The following is a 22027-nucleotide window of genomic DNA, read 5'->3' as shown; positions in this document are numbered from 1 at the left end:
AGGCAAATGTAGCTGCCTAAAAATAGCATCATTAGCCCAGCTATGCACATATTGGCATGGTGCACTCTTACAATTCAGCTCCATTCGTTTTTCATTTTTCCTTACACTGAAATATTTTAAAAGGGTCTGTGAGGTTTTGTGGAATGTAACCTGTCACTGGGAGATACAGAACACTGAAGAAATATTAGAGAAAATGTCTTTCCGCTATTCCACTAAAAACCTTTTTTTTGTCACAGTATTTAAGTCACTACTTGTCATCCTCTCTGCACTTTGTTCTATTTGCTTATGGAACACCCTCATTAGTTTTGGTTTTTTTTTCTGGACTGTTTTGATAGTGCTGACTTATTAGCAGCTGTTATTCCAATTTTGTTTTGTTTTCTTTGGGTTTTAGTTAAGTAGCAAGAGAAAAATGGCATAACGTTATGAAAAAGGTAGTGGGAAGTATGGCACAGTCAGCTTCATCTTCTACTACCAGTGGCATCTTCTTTTCATTCATTTCTTTGGTTCTTTTAAGTCTTGAAACATTGATTCTAGAAACTCAAAATAACTTTCTGCAAACCCACCTGAAATATTTCTTTTCAGCTGTCTCCACTGCTTTATGCCACAAGGAAGAAGTTGCAGAAACTGCAGATATGTAGAGTCCTCACAAGTACTGGAGTTCTATTTAACAAATTTGAAGCTGACCTCATCTTTCCTCATGCCATAGAGAAACACACATATACCTTGGTGTATACTTGGAAGTGCCTGTCTCACCTTCTTATCTGAATTCTATTTCAGGCTGTGTGCATTACTTGTGCAAAATTGCTATAAACCTGTTAAATAATACAGCTTTTCAGGTTAGAACTAAAACCTTATAAATCTGTTTCATCAGCAGCATCTTTTAGAAGGATGGCACAAATGGTGACATCTGGGAGCCAATTCATCATTTAATTAAATTATCCTGTAATGAAATCTGCCTTAATGAGATTAATTTTAATTATTAATCAGTAGCTGACATGGGCACAAGGGACCATAAATAATAAATGGAAGCTGTGTCTGCTCTGTTTCTAAGAAAGGACCTACTTTAGAAGAGCAGTGCTTTTCATGAGGCTGCCTTGGGTTGTGTTTTTTTTTGTTCTGTCACAGTCTCTATTTTGTTGATTTTTTTTTCTGTTTTAAACTTGAAGGAAGAATATTAGTCCTGTTTCTGTTGATGAGTAACTGCTGATGTTTTAGTATTTCATATGGTTCAGTCATTTTATAATCAGTCGCCTTCATTATTCCAGAAATAAATTCTGATTTTGCTTTCATCCGTACTAGGGAGTTATCATTAGTGCATTTTGAAGGTAAGTACTCTAGATATAATTTATTGAGGCCCAAATTACCAAGGCTTTGTACTAGTCTGTGCTAGCAGACCTGTTTTTATATGCATATTCTCACACTTGTGAGGCTTCTCCCATGTTGTGCTGTAATGTCTGTCTTGATGTGGATTACATTAGTGATTGTATTATGAATTCTGTTATAAGGAAACGTATTCCTTGGCCTTAACAGGAGTTTATCTGAGAACCATAGCTAGCACAGGAGAAATTATTCCTATGGGTCCTAATGACAAATGCTCTGTGAGCCCTGAGTGAATAATATGCCTTTACCTTCATGAAAAGACAGATACCACTGGTCCTCATTAGATGAGGGAATGAATAAGTATGTGAACATATTTTTCTAACTTAAGGGAATTCCTTCTTCTGCAGCCAACATGGGCTGCACTTAAGGTGCAATTTCAATCAGAAGATTGATGTCTAATGAATCATAATCTTACCAAATTCTCAGTATATGTGACTACAGTATCTGCTCAGTATACATGGTTCAAAATGAACTTTTTATTCAGTATGGCTCTTAGCCCTCCCAAATTCCTCTTTGATGCAATGGTAAAAAAGACAGTAATATGTTGGGTTTCCCTGCTGTTATTTTAGAAGTCTCTCAAGTGATGGAAATATGGCTTATCAGCTCTTTATGAATTTCCAAAAGGCATGCAGTAGTATTCTGCTTGGAATGCTTTTGAGGATGTTCAACAGGCTTGGGAGGAGAGAGTAGGTCCTCACATGGATAAATATAGAAAACAGGAAACAAAGAATTTAATGGTTAAAAGGGACTAGATGACATCAAGAGAAAAAAAAACTTATTTTTTTTTAATAATGGTTTCAAATTTAATATTTAAATATCCCACTACTAGCTGATGAAGTTTGCTCTTTAGTGTCCCTCAGTTACTGCAGGGTTGGAGAGTGGTTTGGTCAAGTAATTTCCCTTTTCTCACACATTTTCAGTATCTGATGAAGATGTGATATTAGGCTCAGTGCATCATCTTGTTCTCTCAAAAGATCTTATGTTCTTAAGCAAAGCCTTACGAAAAGCTAGGAATGCTGTGTGATTTCTCTTTGTTAGCACAGGGTCCATGCAGACATTTGGTTTTGAGCCACTGAGGCCTGTGCTATGATCTCTCCAGTTCTGGCCAGTCATCCCTTCTGTCACTGTGTTTTGTTAAAATGCAGCATGTTCCACTCTGTTAGCAGCCAAGATTTTTATACTGGATTTCTTGGGTTCCTACGTACACCGCTGCATCATGATCAAACTTGAAGTTGGCTTTGTTCTCCAGGGGCTGATCCAAAGCTCACTGGCTCTTCAAGGAGTCTTCCAAGTAACTGCTGTAGGCTTTGGAACAAATCAAGTATTAATAATGGAAGCTGGAAACGTTCGGAGAAGAGTCACTATTTCACACATGCACATACACACACACTTAGATGTTTTCAATGGATTTATTATCCAAGGGCTATAAAGAATATTTTGTTCAACAGTTGCACATAAAAATAATACTATCCAGTCAGAAAGGAGTAAAGTCACTTCTGGCATGGTGGCCTGGCAGAAGTTAGGATGTCTGTTTTTGAGGGTGGGTGTGCACTCATATCCAAGTGTGTGTGTTTTTGCAGAGTTGCTGCTGATCCAATTAATTTCTAGCTTTCAGGGAAAATTATATGATTACAGTGATCTGTGGATTTATTTTAAAGATTTTAGTTTTCTGTCCAGCTTCTCCCAGATCCATTCAGTAGATGACAGCTTTGACAGCCATACTGGCTAGTCTTTATATATTTAACACTCCATCCCATTCTTCAAGCACATACTGAGATGTGGACAAATGTTTAGTATTATTGTTAAGCTCCAAAATTAAACTTTGTCCAGTTGGACATGATCTACTTGGAAGAGCACAGCTCTGTAGAACATTCTGGTAGTCCTCTTGGGCAGGACAGCCATAATATTGTGCAGTTCACTAATTGCCTTGGATCAAAGTCAAAGCAACACCCAAGCCAGTAACTCAGCCTTTCCTTAACTGCTGAGAAGTGTCTGCTCCCCACAGCTTCTAAGTGGTCATAAGCCCTGTGCATTTTGATTTCTCCCTGTCTATCTTTTTCCATGTTACGAAGTCCCAGTTGGCTCCCACTGAGTTTAAAATATGCCATTTGAAACCACGTTTTCATTAGGCTTATCACCTTTGCATACTGATTTGCTTTTGATCTCATTGGATCTCTGTCCGTTCCATAATCGGTTTGCCCACATTTCCTTATGTATAAATGGATAAGGAGATTTTAGGTAAGATATCTAACTTGCCAAGAAATTGGAATTTGTAAGCTCAGCCAATCTAGATTTCCACTCACTTTCTGATGTATCCATGTGAATGTAAATTGGTTTCAGTCACTTTAATTTACATACCAAAGAGCCAAAAGAAGAGGTGTAAGTTACTATAGGAGTGGATAACTAGCTTATTAATGTGTACTCCTTTTAGTTACATTACCAGTTCAGCTTCTCTCCTGTTGGTTCAGTGTGTCAGCAACATCTTTCTAAGTCAAAACATATTTAAAAATTTCAGTTCTGAAATAATACATGTAAAGATGTCATCTACAATTTCTGAATGAGTATGGATATAAATTTGCCTATTTTATGATTCTTGATCCACTCGTCTTGGGCCTGTTTAGCCATGCCAAGAATCAAGAGACTAAAAATCAAGCTAACAAGGACAAACTTCTGAGCAGTCTGGGTATGGCCTCTGAGATCTGTGATCGATCTGCTCTTGACTTCAGCGGTGAAAGACCAGACCTTCAGAGCAACATTTGTCTTGCTCTTCTTTAAGAGATATTAGAATTAATTCAAGCCATTCTACTTCCCAGGACTCTCTGGTGTAATTCAAAGTGATTAAAGACACCAATTATGACCATGATTTGAGCCACCCATTAAAAAAAAAGCTTTTCTCTGGCTTTTTATGAGAATTCAATTTTTTTTTTCTTTATAACACTTGTCATTCACAGTGTAACCATGAAACATGGACTTGTCTTGCATGACACTTGAAAAATAAGCATTTAGGGAAACAAGTGATATTTAAAGTGGTTTTATGGGCATGCTCAATTTCTGAATCTCAGTTTATATTTTGTTAAAATAATGATACTGCTTTGTAAAACTGGAATTTGGATCAACTTGAAATTTGGATGCAAATCAGAATTCCACCCAAATGCAGAAAAATAGCGTTTAATCTTTTTTATTGAAATAAATGAGTCTTAAATAGTTTGAGTACACAACAAAAATATTTTCTTCCAAGTTTACAGGACGTGTTATACAAGAGAACTATTAATCACAGTTACTTAGTGCACAAGTCATGACACTGGGAGACATTTTCAAAGCTGTCTGAGTACCTAAAGTTGTTGGAAAGTATAAAGGAGGATTTTCAGACGTTACAAGTAAATTAATTGCTGACCTCTGAAAATATAAGTTTGAGTAGGAATTAGGTTTCTTCTTGCCTTTGAAGTTCTGTGTACCAGAAACCTTCAAAAATTAGTTTAGCGAGTAAAGCTCAGCTGCTATTGGTTTTTTTCTTACATGGACTGGGAAAGAGAAAATTTTCTGCTTTTACGTATCTTGATTGAATTTCTTTACATTAGAGGTGGAAAAACTTGATAAAACCCTGAAACTTAGGAGTGTCTGGGAAAGCTAATTTCTGTGTCGGTGAAAACAAAGCCTTTATCTAAAAACCTGTATTTTCCAGCATTTTATCTGTATCATAATGTATTTACTACATTATGATTCTGTGGCTTACTTTTCAATCTTGAATTATACTTGCAAGTTTTTCTTCCTATTTATATCTTGATTATGATTTTATGATTAAAATTGAAGTTCTTATGCATTTAATAATAACTCAGGCTATTTAAACAACTTTTGTTCTCTGGATAATTCTAGAAATTTTTGGTGTTAGTATAGAATGGTACAGTTACAAATGCAATTTTAACATAATGTAGGTTTTTAAACGTGCAATGAATACAAATTATTTAAACGTTAGAAAATACATTTCCTTTGTAATGTGGCTTTTCTAACACTTTACATATAATGTATACAAGTCTTTTGGAATGTTTTGATATATTTAATTATTTGATTTTCTAGATAGTATAATAGCACTCTGTAGCAAGATAATCTTGTAGAAAGATAAGTTTTTCATCCCAGCTTTGAATAGTTTTCACGGGTAATATCAGGACTCTTTTCCTCTTCAGCAGAAATCTCAGTCTTACTCATGTAGACTTTCAGACCATCTTCTTAAAGTTGGATGGTCACTGAATTACATGAATCAGCTCATGGACCAGCTCTTCATAACCTGGTAACTTTCAAACCTTGTAAAATTTAAACACTGAGAAAAAATTTGAAAGATGCTTCTGGGTAATGAGTTCCATGTCACAATTATTAGTGATTTTTATTTTACTCTGTCAGTATCTTTACTGCCAGTTCTCTCATGCTGATGAAATTAATCATATTTCCTTCTATTTAACCTAGTTAGTGTAATCAGTCACTACAAAACCTCTGGTTTTGAAATCAGATTTTCAAAAACCTGCATGATTTAGTATCCAAATCCCTGGGTATTCATTCTCATTTTTAATACCTTTTGAGTTCAATTAACTGTCTGAATCTGACCTTCAGGAAATGTCCTCTGTTTGTTTTGTATTCTGTTAATTTTGCAGAACAGTTCCTCAACTGTTTTCTTGAATCTAAGAATCTAGTATTTTATCATAAAAATAGAGACATAATGGAATCTATCTTCTGTCTTCAGCTTTTCCCTGATTTCATCTTCATCTTTGAAGTCATGTGATGAGGATTCAGGAAAAGCAAGATACAGTGTTTCATGCAGTAGGAAGCTATATGATCTTTTTATGTAATGTCAAATGGAAAACATCATTTAATATTTTCCAAATATTCAAGGTTAATTTAATTATTAATTTACAATGAATTGTTCTTCTGAAACTGTTCGTCAGCTCCTTTTTGTATTTGATTTCCTAAATTTTTTTTCAGATAGTAGTTGTTGCAAGCTACCTGTCCTCCCAGAGTCTCCCTTTGAGCTCCTTAGTTTACACTTGGACTTCGTACCCCTCCAGGTCCTATTTGTTCCCTTCCCAATAACCAACTCTGAGACAATGTGTCCCTCTGAGATTGCAAAACTAACCTAGTAATCTGTGGTCATCCCTCCCTTTTTGTATATATGGTAAATCTTATTATAGAAACCAGAAGTTTAGATTTTAATTAAAAGCTAAACTATCAGCATCAATGGTCCCAGTGTTGCATTTATTTTTCACTAAAGCAAAATCTTTGGTGATTTTTAAATATGAAAAGAACAACCCCATAAATTCACAGCACTGCTTCAGGCGTCTAAGTTTATATAGTTATTTAGTGAATCAAAATTCAGGTTCATCCCACTGAATCCCAACTCCCCCTTCAGGAACCCAAGCTGGAAGTCAGCTGATGGAGAGATGTAGCTTCTGCAACTGTGAATTAGGTCTTGGTTTGCGGGGTCTTGTGCTGGAACTGTCTCAGGACTAAAATGCTCTCTGAAGCGGGCCGTTGATCTTTGTTATTAACTATTCCTGAAGAATCATGGAGTAGAGTTGTACTTTAGCTCCCTAAAATATAAGAAGACCCTTCTGCCCTTCCCCTCTCCTTCCCTGACACTTGGTTAGGTGTAGGGATGAGCTTTGATACTGCATAAATAACTTCCCATAAAATCTATATGAAGGTTACTCAGTGGTCAGGTTTGAGTCTATCTCAATCTTTGTGTGCTGCCACAGGAAAGTATGGAGGGAGATATGAAAATCCATGCTCTGTGTTCAGTTTTACTTGCTTAATCTGCTATTAAAATACATTTCAAGCTGATAAAGGAATATTTTTTTTACCAACACATAATAAAGGTTTGGAATACATTGCTACTAGAGAAGATAAGTGTGAATTTCACGTCCTGGCAGGTTGGTCCAAAACTTCACTGGCATCTACTTTTGAAACCACCAGTGATTTCCCTTTTCATAAACATGTCATTGTATCCCACATAAACCAAAAATCTAATCTGGTATTCTGTTTTGCAATAGAGGCTGAAGGCAGAAAAACTGTGGCTGATATCTTCTAAACTGAGGTCTTAACTGAAGTGCTGTACTCACTGGGGGAAAAAAACTCCAAAACTCCTTCTACTGGCAGGTGTCCCTGCTCTCTTCTCAAACAGGCACTCGTGCAAGGACTTCATTTGTGACTCTAGCAGCTCTGCCATTTTGTGCAGACACAGGCAGGACCTTACTTGTTTCTTAAAAATCCACTAGGGTTGTTGTTTGGAAGTTCCTTTTATCCCTCAGTGGGATATCCCTCATGGCAGGGACTTCAACGCTGGGATGGTCATGGCAGGGACAGAAGGTGCAATAATAGGGTACAAGTTGCTTGGGCCCTGCCTCTGCCCAAATGTGATTGTTTTAGGGCCAAATCAGCAGACACCTTGCATACATGGTTTTGCTCTTCAGTAATTACATGCTCTCTGCATAGGTACACAATTTTTCTTGTATGAAATAGTTGTGCTTAACTGTAGGAGATATCTGAGTTACCAACTTGCATATTTCTTCTCTCTGATGTGCAATTCGAGGTATTTAAAATATTCCTATAGAATTTTCTTGCTAAAACTAAAAAATTTATGGTGTATTCAATATGTATGACTGTATGTATGCTTGAACTGTTTAAAATCTCTGAAGCAATATTTTCATGAACCATATAACTTTTTTAGTAACATCTTAAAGATGTTAGTAAACATCTCTAGAAATATCTGTGAGGCACAAGTCTTATTTCTGATTGCACATATTACAGTGTGATGTCTTTTTCACTGAAAACAGTAAGCATTTTAAATCTGGAAAAGAAAAGAGATCTGAAATACCTGGAAGAAACTTTGCAAGAGTGTTTCAGTATTTCCATTCATGTTGTCATTTGCACACATGCCTAACTGCATACTGTGAATAATCTTATTAAAGCCAGTGAAAGAATTCAGATGTGCACATCCATATGCTTTTGAAAAGATTTCATTGAATACTCCTATTGGCATAGAAACCAGTATTTTGAAAGAAGTATCTTTCTTAAATGTGTATCTCCAAAACGCTTATATTCTAAAAATTACCAAAATATAGTTGTGTCTGTCTGAGAGAAAAGAAAAATATTCAAATGACCAGAATTGCTATGTTACCTTCAAAGCCTAAAAAATCACTTTGGCCTACTACAAGGAAATATCATTAACATATAATTGTCTGTGTCCTATTAGGTTTTGGTATTTGGTTCCCAGATAGAAGTTTTGTTCACCTGCAAATGTTACTAGATTTTCTTCGAATTGTTTCATTTTGTGTGTGTTTCAATTCATTTCATATGTAAGTTTTCAGACATCTGGTTTAGGATTATAAATGTATTGGGATGCAAGAAAAATCCTCACCATGGGCTTTTCAAATTATTGCTTTTTTGTTATCAAATTTGGATAACTTTAACAAATGTCTCATAAGAGTGACAGGAATCAGGTTTTATTAAAACATCTGAATCATGTTATGTAATAATATGCTTTATGATATTTTATTCTGCATTTATGTATGCAAATCTAAATAGCATATAGAAACAACTAATCTGCTTTTCTGTACTTGTGTCCGGAAATAGAGATCACTATTTAAACCAAGAAATTCTCCTAAAAGCTTGTGCTAATGCTGAGAAATTGGTTACGATGATGGAGTATGTTTGCTCTCCAGCACTAGTGACTTGTAAGATGATCCTCCTTTGAAGTTGCTGGAAAATCTCTGAAACACTATATTTTTGAGTAGGGTGGTGTTGAAATCTGTATCCTGATCCGAATTTTGCTCTCCTTTACAACAGTGCAACCCCATTGACTGCAGATGAATTGCAAGTGTAATGAGAAGAAAACCGGATGCAGTGAATTAAAACTTTTTTTGTGAATAGAAAAACCAGGTTAAAAAATACAGCAAGGGTGAAAATTTGCTGCTGTGTCATGGATAGCTGTAGACTGAAGCTAAGGGAGAGTGCTGTTATAAGTCAACATCAATAACCTTCTATTACCAATTGTAAATCTGCATGCTTAAAAATACTGAAGGATTCTTGCATATGAAGAAATGTAGAATTTTAGGGTGTTCTGAAAATTTTAAAAGCCCATAGAGTTTAGTAAGTGATCAGTTTAATAAAATGATATTTTAGCAGAACTACCTACAGAAGTCAAAATCCCACATTCTGCTTTTGATTATTGTGGTGCATTCCACACAAAGTCGGTGAATGCCTCCAGAGAACAGAATATGTCTCTGCACTGCAGAGGACTAAAAAACTTAACTTAGGCTTCAGAATGCAACAGCTCGAAGCAAAGGTTAGATTTAATAAAATTGCAGAGGGAGGATTGTGTTTTAGTTTAGCAGTAAACTGTCAGTGGAGCAAAAAGGAATAAAAGCCTACAGTGTAGCATAGCAGAAAAAGAAGCAAGCTGCTGAAAGCTGGATAATTTGGGGGATATAGAGATGTTACTTCCTCCCTTTGCCAGGCTGTGAAATTCTTTGTAATTCCCACTGGTAAAGTTGCCAGCACAAACAAAGGAAAAAATGGAAACTTCCATGTGATTCCCTCTTTGATGAGTAAAAGAACATAAGCATTTAAAAGAAAATAAAATTATCAGCACCATGTTTGCTATAATTTTTTTGTAAGCATCATGAAAAAAGAGCAGAGAAATCATCCAAATAAAAAAAGATTGCAAGAAATTTAATAATAAATTATGTACCTAAGGCATGATTTTAGAAACAGATACATGCCTAAAAATGCAGTATGCTAACTTCCTAGCAGCTATAGTGTAACCCTGTGTATCTGTAACCCTGTGGAAAAGCTAGGTAAAACATTTTCTTTTTGGTGTGATGTCTGAGGTTTTTTTAACTGTTAATCTCTTCAGATTAAAAGATTGAGATGAATATTTAGTATGGCTCAGCAGTACCTTCAGAGTATGTGTTCTTTATTAATATTTAGTGACTTTAGGAATAAAGGTCATTATACAGAAAGAGTAATAAAAATTTACTTAAAAAATAAATTGATTAATTCATCTTTTGTCCAGATTTGTAAAGGATATTTTTAGGTCTCATAACTGTAGGATGATAGCTGATTCTAATACAGACCAAACTGACTGGCCCAGGTAAGCCAGGTATGTCACTGCCATGCTCATAACCAGACATTTAGGAGCCCAAGAATTTTCACTGTAACCAGACCCTATGTAACTCATGTATGCCAATAATTTTTACTTAAGGCTCTCTTTCAAGGCTTTAATGCAGTAAAAACTATTTCTGTATAAAGTGGCTGGCTTCCCTAAATTTATGAAAGATAAGCTTCATTCACTCACAGCCAGAGCTTTTGCTATACACGCAATTATTAAACTACAGACCTTGCAATTTCTTTTTTAATTTTGCAATTTTTTTTTTTTTAAATCAGGTTATTTTTAGTGCATGTTTAAAAATTATCAAGTTGCACTGAAAGTTTATATTCTAAGAAAGGACAATGGGATTTTTTACATATTTACGTACCAGTCTGAGTAAGAGAGGTGACCTCAGTTAAACTTTGCTTTTGTTAATCCCTTAAAGTGATAGTTTAAAAGAGATTATTTGCTAGAAAAGAGTCATACAAGAGTCATGATCTTTTTTAGGGTGAGTCAGCCATTCCTTAATTCCCATGTCTCCTAAGTCAGAACCCAAACACCATCTTTTCCTTCATGCAAAAAGCACTTCCCCTGCCCCTCCAGGCTTTGCTCCAGGCACAAATAAACAGTGTGAGTCCCAGCACTGTGCCCACAAATGTCAGGATTTGTTGCTGCTGCTCCTGCTTTGCCTGCCCCAGCACAAAAGTATTGCCTTGAAGTGGTTTGCATACCACAGCTTTGGGATCCCTGCTTTCCTTGTCTTGGGCCTGATATTGCTCTTGCTTTGTGGTGAGGAGGTCCGTGGTAATTATGGAGATGCCAATCATTTTTCAAGATAAACAGTAAGTTAAAGCAAGGGTAGAGCCCTTCTTTTAAAGGAAAAAAAAAGTCTCTCATACCATTCCTTAAAACTTCATTTCTTACTGTGTACAATGAAGTTGCCTTATGTGTATTGAGAGGAGGTCCTGTTGTAGAAGCAGAGCAAAACCAAAACAAATGCTCAGCACAAGCAGTGAAGAGTATTATATCCATCTGAAAAAATGAGAGAAATAAATGGACAGAATTTTGTTTTCTCAGGCTGGATGTTACCTTGAATACGTGGCTTGGCTAAGAGCAGTAACTACTTAGGCATTCTTACAGACTGTCTTTGAATGTATAATGGTTACGGTGATTTAAAAATGCAGTTTGCTCATCAGAAGTTGTAGTCAAAAGTCCTAACATCTCAAGCTCTCATTTCCCTTACAGCTTTCCAGGTTGTTTCAAAAATGTTAGCACCTTTCTAACTTTAAAATAACTGTAATTATATCCTGTACTTATTTAAATAAATAACTGGGGGTGTGGTGGGGGGAGGATCATAAAATAAACATGGAAAATTATACTGAAGTTGGCTCTAGAGCCATAAGAAAAACTAGATGTTAAGCTTTCACCGTTGAGTTCATATCTGTGCCCAGCAGTGATCATTGGCACATGAATGATCTTTATTGGAGCCATAGAAAATGTGGTAAAAAAACCACATTATAGTCAATGGGAGCTTCAATTAATACTTTTTTAATGTGCTGCTAAATTATCAAAGATAATCTATCAAAGGTAACTAAATTATCAAAAAAAACCCCTAAATTATCAAAAGATAACTTATTTTAGGAGAAATTATATGAAAACGCATTTCACAAAGTTTATACCATGAACTTACACATTTTGAAAAGCTGAGGATTTTATTTATAGTTGGTTTAATATCAGAATTAATACCGTATTTTTTAAAATGGCACGTAGAAATGAGATGTGAATAATTACTTTTGGGGAAAAAATTACCTACCTTTGGAAGAAACTGAGATGGAGGTGCTGAGGCAGGAAATACTGTATTGCTAATTATTACAATTTTATTGTGTTTATGGCATTAATGTTTCAAAATAAAAGGATGGAGATGTATACTTGCATTTTACATAGTTACATGCAAGACAGCAGAAATATCTTGGAAAATGCAAGTTCTGAGAAAACAAAAGACAAATAAAGAAAACCACAAAACTTTTTTTAAAAGTGAGGTTTTAAAGTTCCTTCAGGAAAGTGTTTGTAAATATGTACAATTTGTTGCCGTTATTGATTTATGTTTACAGTGTAGAATTCTTATTTATAAATTTTTTCCATTATCTCTGTTCAAAAATCTGATCTACTTAGATGTCTGGTTTTTTAATTTGAACTCAGAATTTAGCTAGATTCCATTTATTTTTTTATCTTTTATTTTTTAGATTAAATCAAATCTTTCTTATTTTCTGATAAAAGTTTCAATAATCAAAAAAGTTTATCTCTTGAAGTCCATCTGGCATCTACTGTTTCATTGTTGCTGATCTCTGTATCTGATAAGCAGCTCTCTGCAAGGCTGAGGGAATGAGGAGAGAGAAGGTGATGGGAGGGACTCTGATGGCACCTCAGACTTTGCTCTAAAGAGCTGCAGGCTGGAGAGTGCCCAGGCAAAGAAACAAAAAAAAATTAGTAGACAACAAAACCACCTTAGAGGGGGTCATAAATTTAAATTTAATTTCAATTTATTGAAAAAGCTTAGCATTTCAGACCCAGGAATCTACTCTTTCTGACAGTCTCATAACTAAAAAGGCAAGCTGACAAAAAATGGTAAAAGCAGTTGAGTAAGTTAGATTTTTGACAAAGCTTTGTTGATTGGAGGCATCACTATACCATTATCCATTATATGGCTAAAGGTTGACAGCCCCAGGGCTGGCCATGACCTGCCAGAGCCAGTTGGCCATCCAGGGAAATGCTGGGAGGCCCCAAGATAGAAGAGTCAAGGTCTGGTATGGTCCTGTTGATCAAATTGCCTTCAAACCCTCTTTGAACGCAAGATCTGAGTCCAATAAAATATTTATTTGGCAGTGAATTTGATCTCCAGTTATGAAACTGTTGACCAACCTAAAATCTGACAGGCAGCCCTTTCTCACAGTGTCTCTGCTTCTTAAATTAAAATTTTGGGGGGTATTTTTTATCACTATGTTGCTTGAAAAACATACTGTGGAGGCTCTTAGAACATATTAGACAAGGTTGCTCAATAGGAACAAAATGTGTTGCCACTGTGTGTTCTTCCCTCTAAGATTGTACTAATGAAGTATTTTCTGTCATAAGATGAAATCTGAAGGCACAGTAAAATTTTAGCAACTGTCAAGATGTGTTCAAGAGAAGTATATGCTCCCATTAATGTCTTTAAGAAAATATTATTTATGTAATTAGAGCATTTTCCTTCTCCTCAGTTTCTCCACCTAGATGAAAAAAAAAAATAAAGAAGGTAGAGAAATCTTTCATACCTATACTGCTGTTTTTATTAGTCTGCAAAGCTGTGCATTTAACTGTAACTAGAGTTTATGTGGTCCTGCAGAGTTTCTTAGTTTGTGACATTACTTAAAATATAAAGTCTTGCTAAGGTAAGCTTTTTTTTTTTGGTAGTTCACATATTGCAAGCAAACTGTGAAAAACAATATACAAAACAAAGTGAAGATCAGGAAAAATAGTATCTGAAATAATTTTCACTATTGTGGCCCTAAAGCATAAACTTTTTGGTTGCAGAACTAATTGCAAGAAACACTTAACATTTCATGCTTTCATATTTTCTCAGATTAGTAAAATTGTTATTGACAAATATCATCTGTTTTCCCGTGTCACATTCATGTCCTTAGGATGGAGTTATAAATAAAGGGCATGAAGAAACTTCTGATTTATGCATCCATAGAAAATATCTCCACCTGGTAATCTCAGTTTGCTGACAGGGCAGTTCATCAGTGACAGGGATGCTGTGACAGTGGTTTCCCATGTCAGCCTGAGAAAGGATTTGGTGCTGTAGATGTAATGATTTTCTCTGATCATCTCAAAACTACCTCTGTGTGGCAGAATTGTGGCATAGATTTTTTTTTTTTTTTTATTGCCACTACATGATAAACATTTTCAAAAGTGTCTGGGAGTATACTGTTCCTCCAGGTATCCAGGCCTGAGAAATTATAAAACCGTCTTGCTTTAATGGGAAAAGAAGGATAGTTGATGGTCATTTATTTTGTCTTTGCATTCTTGGGAAGAGAGATGTCAGTCCATGGCTGATGATAGGAGGACAGAGGTGAAATAGTGGCATGGGATGGCAAACAAATCTACTATAGTTTCACTGAGTCAAGACTTTCTGGCATGCTTCTTAACTCAATTTTTGTTTCTCATTTGCTACTGTAAAAGCTCTCTGCAGTTCATTAAGCAGTGTCTCAGGAGTTGAGCCTTAGAGCTCACTTTCAGTGCATGTCCTGTGGTTTTCAGTCTTCCCTTGGCATCATTTGCCAGGATTGCTTTTTCTCTTATTTCTCTTTTTTGGTGGTGAAAAAAAAATTGCTTGCAATCAGTCTCACATTAGCAGAACTCCGTATCTGATGTATTAGTTGTTTAAGTGAATAACGAGTGAGATTATACCAAATGCTAATCTCAAAAGCTTCTGAAGGCTGATTATGCTCTCCCTAGTTCTTTATATATGCTCCAGTGGGTTTTCATTGTCAAAGAGTTGGGCCTTTATTATGCTACATAATGTAGTAAAATGAGGATTACTTGGATTTCAGTGAATGAGATAATACCAGCTCACAGGCACCTGTTTAAGGAGGCACCTTGTATTCCCAAGCATAATTTAAAAAAGGAACAAGATTTCATATGAAAAAGAACTTTTGTACTTAAAATTCATAAATAGGTTTTAAGTAAGAAAAAAGACGTTGGGAAAATCTGGATGGATGTATTTATTAGTGTCCCTTACAGTCCTAAGAATCCATTCTAATAATAAAATGTGGGACCTGTCAAATGATGGCACAAATATCCTAATCTGAACTGACATGGCTTTCTTGACCAGATCATCAATCATGTTTTATTAGCTTTAAGAGAGCCAAGTTACTATCTGTCATTTTGATGCTGTAGTGGTGACAAAAGTGGTGCTGAAAATGTGCTGCAGGTGTAACTTTCACTCGAAGAGCACTTCTGAGCAGCAGTCAAGTTGGTGTTTGTGTGGGGAGAGAGTGCCATCTTCAGTTTCATGTCTCCGTGTGAAAGAAGCCTGAACTTTCTAGTGCTGCCCAATGGCTAAGGAGTGGGGGGAAAAACATCAGTAGAAATTTAGAATCTGTTTTCAATTCTTATTTTTTATGAGACTTTGGAAGAAAAATGCTAAACACCATGTTCTTGATCTCATTTTAAGGTGTAGTTAATTTAGCGGTGTCTGTTGTGATGAGTAATTTCCCGTGGAGTAAGAAGTGAGGCTGGGCTTTGTCCTTTTGGTTTGCAACACTGTATGAAGAAAATAAGAATTGCCTGCTGGTTCACTAACCCCTTGTAACCAGTAGCACACTGAATGTATAAAAATGCATAAGAGTCTGTATGCTGCTGTGTGTTTACTGTGTTTCATAAGAGCCGTCAATTCCATGTATTCTTTCAGCCTAGAACTGACTCGGTGTTTGCATCGGGGTCCTGGCACTTGACCCTTGTTTTTCTTGGCTCTGTGACATTTTGCAGCAGAGCTTGAGGACACTCCTCATCTCTTGTTTCCACCATGTTAACATATTCAAGTAAATATTATCTGGCACAGGCCTTTGGGGGAATATTTCTAAAAGTTTTAAAGTCCACATGAAACAATGGCATCCATCTTCCTTCCTCCTGAATTTCTTTTATTCCGAAGATGAATGTTGCTGGCAGAATTCTTTCTTTCATCTTTAAAAAGACTATTTTTGTCAATATTCACAGACAAGGTTTGTGCCCACAAAAAGCCATATTAATTGCACAATATATGCCCAGGTACGTCTTTTCTGTATATTTTAACACTTAATAGGACTTTGCACAATAAGGAGCAGATGTGTCATAGTGACAGCAGGCAAGCAGGGACCAGGAAGGTGGTTTCATTAAAAGAGCCTTGGGATAAATGCAGCACATTAGATACCCACTGAAAGATAGGAGCTGTTGATGGGGTGACCTCTGAATGCAAGTCATCTTACTATAAACAGAAGGGTGGGGAAAGCCATTGGACAGAGCCAAGCTTGTTTACTATCCAGATCTCCTCTCAGTTAACTGAAGTAACTGGATTGTGCTAGGCTTGGTGTGACAGTTCAAGGAAGAACAAAGTGTCTTCAGTATTTCTGAGTTTAAGAAATCCTAGCTGACCGGTGCCAAAGTTTTTTTGGTCTTGAAAATCCGTCTGCACATCTCAGCTGCTGCTGTTGTACAGTCCAAGTTAATTATTTCGAAACATAACAGATGACATGGGTTTTTTTCTGTCCTGGAAACTGACTTTGCACATTTGGGGAATTCATTTCTGTTCTTCAGACAACTGAGGTAAGGTTATGATGAATTTTAATTTGAGATATTGATGCAAATGCTGTTTATTGTTAAACCAGGAAATATAAGTATTAATTGCACAGTCATATTCTATTCTAACAAAGAAATTTAGTTTTCTTTTCTGTAGTAGCAGTTTTAAACTTATTCTTGAAATGGTGTATTTGTTCACAATGGCCCTAGAGCACAGAATTTTAGGGTACAGGACTGAATCAGTCAAATTCTTTCAGGAAAAGTGTTTTATTACCACAGGAGTTTATTTGTTAAGTGTGGTAAGGAACATAATGTGTAATACTGTAGTACTCTGCAATGTCACATTTTGTCACATCTGTGAGCAGTTCATTGGTTTTTTATTCAGTAACATTATTGTAAGAGACTTAAAAACCATGCTGAGACAGGTGTCTAGACATAAATTGAATTTAAATTAATTAGCGCTAAATTACAAAACCTTTGGATACAAATAAAGTGAGTTTCATTTACAAATAATTCTTTTGAGTCTATTTAGTCCATTTCTAAGTTGATTTAACATTAGTTTGGAAAAAAATAGCACTAAAATGTAATAATGATGCTAAAGCATCAGTCCTTCTGCTCAGTTCGCTGTAACTTGCTCTGTTATCTCTGTTGGGAGTTTGTATTGGTGTCTTACTTTGTTGTTAGTTTGTTTCAAACTTTTTTGTGAGAATGCCGTTTATTGGCAATAAATTTTGATTAAAACTGTATGACTTTGGGGAGCCCCTGCACATATGCTGCTGTTTTATTCAGATCATTTTTCTACCTTAGGTCCTCCATGTAGCAGGGAAACACAGCAGTGCCACTGCTGTGCTGCCTTCAGAGGGCCGTGGTGGGAACTGGCGGAATGATTACTGCTTCTTAAATGTCTGTTTCATTCAGGCAGGCTCGGGGGGGATTTACTTTGGGAGTGCTGTTTTATTATCCTTGTGCAGCAAGCAAAGTCCCAGGGAAGAAAGAGCAACCCGGTATGGTCCCGCTGTCGACAGCCATACGCTGCTATAGGGAACTGTAACATGTAGGGACCTGTTTGGAGCAAGGTATGATAATTATTACAGCCAGTAAGTTCTTCGATTTTGTGCCTGGGTCTGGTGAGCAGCAAGCAGCAGGATCCTGTTACATGTTTCTTTTCTTGGACTGCTCACTATTTTCTGAAATACTTTTCAACTGAACAGCTTTTAACTGTCTCACTACCTTTTGTACCATTGTAATTTCTTCTGAAGTAAATAAAATGTCAGTTTCGGAAAAGGTATTTTAAAGCAAGCAATATTTTGAAAACCCAAATTAAAAATACGGTTCTTGCTAAAGCATTTTTTCCAGGATACTTTGACATTTATTAAGGTGCTTGGTGTAGCTTGTTAAATAGTACAGAGAATCAAGAAGCACCAATCATGTGTGAATGTGGATAATACCAAGCTGAATGTCGATAATAAAGAGCAAAAGAACTTGACTGTGCCTTTGGGGAAGTGTCTGTATGTTTGTGTGATCATGCAGGCAAGTATATGTGTGTTAACATGTGCCCACGGGGAAGATAAGTCATATTACAGAAATTAGAAGTCGAGGTTATTTTCTAAGCTTAAACAGATCACAGTTTGATCCAATGTATGAGTATACTGTAAAATAGAGAAAGCAAGTAAAAAAACACACTGCATACTATCTCTCTCATTTGCATGTTTACTTCTTCTTGATATTTTGTTTTCTGTTGCAAGTAGCTGGACAAACTTTATCAGCTACATTTACTGTGGGATAACACAGGAAATAAGCTGCATTTTATTCAGTTTTAAACTTTGAATTGTAAAATCTATTTACTAAATGTTACAAAGGATTAAAATTTTACAATGATGCATCACTTAGTATTTTTAAATAAAAGGAGAGCATTGTATAAGAAGTGTGTGAGCACTGTAGAATTTAATGCTCTATGTAATATGCTACTTTTTACTTTTTAAAATTTATATTATGAACTCAATTTTCAATTATGCTGCTGGAAATAATAAAAATTACACATTTCTGCAATAGCTGCACAGGAAATACAATATCTCTGTGGTTGATTTCTCTAGTCTATGTAATACTTTATCACTGCCCTGAAATGCATTATTAAACAGTATACAATTATAAGATCTGAAGAAAATATGGAGATTTTTTTTAAAAGCCACTTTTCAAATTAATCTCATTCTAGCACCAAAGTGATGCAGTTAAACATATATGTTGAAGAACCTGGAATAATTTTAAAAAGCATAATTATTCTATTGTTTGCATTGGACTGAACAGAATGTGATAGGCAATATGTCTCAATAGTAAAATTCACACATTGTTTTAGCTGGAGTTGCTTAAAGTTTTTCTTCCTAGGTATTGATGCAAAATTCTCTGTGTGTTGTCATTGTAAATCTGCAACTGTTCTTCAAATTTCAGTTCAGGAATATTCTTTTAAAAGTCATTACCTGATCTGAACAATTACATAATTGTGGCTGATCATCTGGTAGAATAGTTATTAAAACCTTTGGAGGGTAAAATAATCTGAAGCGATTTCAGAGAACCAGATTCTGTATGTATTATATATATATATATGATGTGTGTGTGTATATATATATATATATATAAGTATATTTATATATATATTATATATGTAAAATATAATATATTTTGTGCCCACATGCAAAAAACATATTCTCATGTGTGTTTGAACAGCTCTTTCTATCAAGAGTTTTCTCCTGGATAAAATGAGTTACCTTATGATCAGATTTTTGCTGTCCTTAATCTATTTGTAGTACTTTTCCAGGTGAGCTCTGCATTCAATTAGAGTAACAGCTAAGAACCAAATGTCCATGCTGCTCTGGATGTTCAAAATATTTGTTCCACTGAAGCCGAGTTTAACTTGATTGATACTTGGATTTTTAAGCAAATAAGGACTAATTTTTGCCTGTGGCAAAAAATCTTTGAAGTTTGATGCCTGTGTTGGGGCTGGATTAGTTAAGCGGTAGGACCGGGGCTGGGACTCTGACCCTGTTGTGCTTGGCAGGTTGTGATAAATGGGGGAATCTTTCTTAACCTCCTGGCCAAAACATTCCAGGATCAGGTTGGGGAGACAGGAGAGAAGGGAGGGGGGGTGAAAGATGCAGGAGATTTGGCATGTGAAAGCCGGAGACAAAGGACAGTTTGCTTGTTTGCCTGAAACTGGGGAGAACCCGCTCTTGTGCTGTAGAAAGTGCTGCTGATGAATGGCAATATAAATAACGTTATTTCTGCCCGTTGACCTTGGTAGATGAAATTCATACTTCCCTATGAAGCTGTCTCTTTATTTTTGTTTTGAATGCTTTCGGAGTTCCGAGAATTTGGGCTTTTATATTTTCCTCTACTAAAGAAGTTTTTCATTTAACACTTGAGATATGTGTAGAAAACCATCCAAAATAAGTTGGAAGAACTCCTTACTCCACGTAATTTCCTATTGCAAATATAAGCAAAGTCATATGAATTTGGAAACAAACAAACAAACTAAAAAACCCCAAACAAACAAAAAACCCAACAACCCAATGAGTTAATTGTTTCTGGGAGGCTAATTCCACTATTCTGTTTATAATTTTTTTTAAAGTAAAACATGCCTTTAAGCAATTAAAATTCTATATTTCAATATAGTTATATTCTAAAAATGTAAAAAATATTTTGATATGCTGAAGTAGTATACTTGCATAAAGCAGTCAATTTTTCAAATCTGAAAAAAAGAGGCAAAAGGTGACTTTTATGTGGGCTGCTATATGATACGTCAAGTGGCTCTTTCTTGTGGTATTTTAAGAGCTATGCTACTTTGGTTGTTGTCCCCATTGACTAATAATGAAAAATGTATTATTAGATGGCTTGGGATTTATTTACATACTTCATTCTATAAATAAGGATAATCTGGCTAGTGTTAAGAACTATAGCATAATGAAAATGAAAAGGAACTGTAAATATTTTTAATGTGCTTTCTAATTATGGCTGTTGATGTTACTAGGATACAAGCAAATATATTCTGTATCCTTGTGTATTGATAAAATTAGTATTTTATCCTTTTAGGATTAATTTCCCTGGATGACTTTTTAACACTATGATATTAACTGGATTTTTAATGGATTTTGTGTTGTAAATGTTCCTGGAGTTCACCTGATCATTAATATTTGAGGAGTTACATGTAAATCTTACATGTAGAAAGTAGTCTCACGAAGTAGGATTTTGCTTCTGTGCTGCTTACTAGCAAACAGTAACTATGTGTGCATTATAAGTAATATAATTTCCTATGCACTTATTAGAAAGTATGCTTTAACTGTGGTTTGCCACTGATGAATAATTATTCTTTTTTTTTCTGCCCTTAAAAATTACTTTTTTCTTAGCAATATTTTCTTCTTCTTTTGAAGTAGAGGCATTGAAAACTAAGCTAACCAGAAATAAACTAAATTGGATTGCATGATGATTCAGATGCATGTAAATAGCTCTTTAGATTATATCCATTTGCTTATGAGATTTATACTGCAACACTGTGTGTCATTTTATCTTTTCTCTAACAAATTATTTTTTCAAGAGTTAGACAAAATATGGGCCATAAAGAACAGATTATTTCATTTTGACCAGCAAGTAGTTTGAGCTATGAAAGATTGTTTTGGGTCTTTACCCTAATTGAAGTACATTGCCAAAGTTTTTTGTTATCTGATGTAGTTTATCCATGTTACAACAGCTGCTAGAACTTATTGCAACAATGCTAAACAAATGAGGAAGAACAGAAATGTGTAAAACTGATGAAAAAGGACAGCTGTCTACTGTAAATATGCAGCCAATTTACTGATAAATTTTCAAGGTGGAAAGTGGTGTGCAAGTGCTTCTCGCCTCTTGTACTTCCACATTTTTCTCTGTTTTGAACATACTTTTTTTTTTTTTTTACTTTGTAATTTAGTTATTTGTACACATTTTAAGTAGGTGGCTCTAATTGGAGTGGCCCCAGGGCATTATACAAAAAATACTATTATTGTACAGATAGCTGATGACTTCAGCTTGGGCTATTTTCATAGACCAAGTTATTTGTTCCTGTTCGGATTCATAGATACCATCTGTTCAAATGTCAGATATTTATGGCTGAATATCTTTGATCTACTACCAGGACAAAAACTACTATGGAATATCAGAACAGGGTTTTTTCTTGCT

The 22027-nt window shown here is 35.4% G+C and overlaps 1 protein-coding gene across 8 annotated transcripts in view; it reads left to right on the top strand.

The window, feature by feature from the left end:
- Positions 1–22027, top strand: part of EYA4 (EYA transcriptional coactivator and phosphatase 4) — a 146195-nt gene that overhangs the window by 44737 nt on the left and 79431 nt on the right. Inside the window, exon 1 of one of the 8 annotated variants that reach the window (XM_030446625.1) lies at positions 16777–16852. The exons of the other annotated variants lie outside the window; for them this stretch is intronic. The gene's annotated coding sequence lies outside the window, so the exon portion shown is untranslated. Of the gene's footprint in view, positions 1–16776; positions 16853–22027 lie in introns of those variants that run through there. 8 annotated transcript variants of the gene reach the window in all.

The sequence above is a fragment of the Calypte anna genome, chromosome 3 (genome assembly GCF_003957555.1).
Source record: "Calypte anna isolate BGI_N300 chromosome 3, bCalAnn1_v1.p, whole genome shotgun sequence".
NCBI lineage: Eukaryota > Metazoa > Chordata > Aves > Apodiformes > Trochilidae > Calypte > Calypte anna.
The sequence above is the reverse complement of the archived record's forward strand: the minus strand, read 5'-3'. Positions and strand labels throughout refer to the sequence as shown.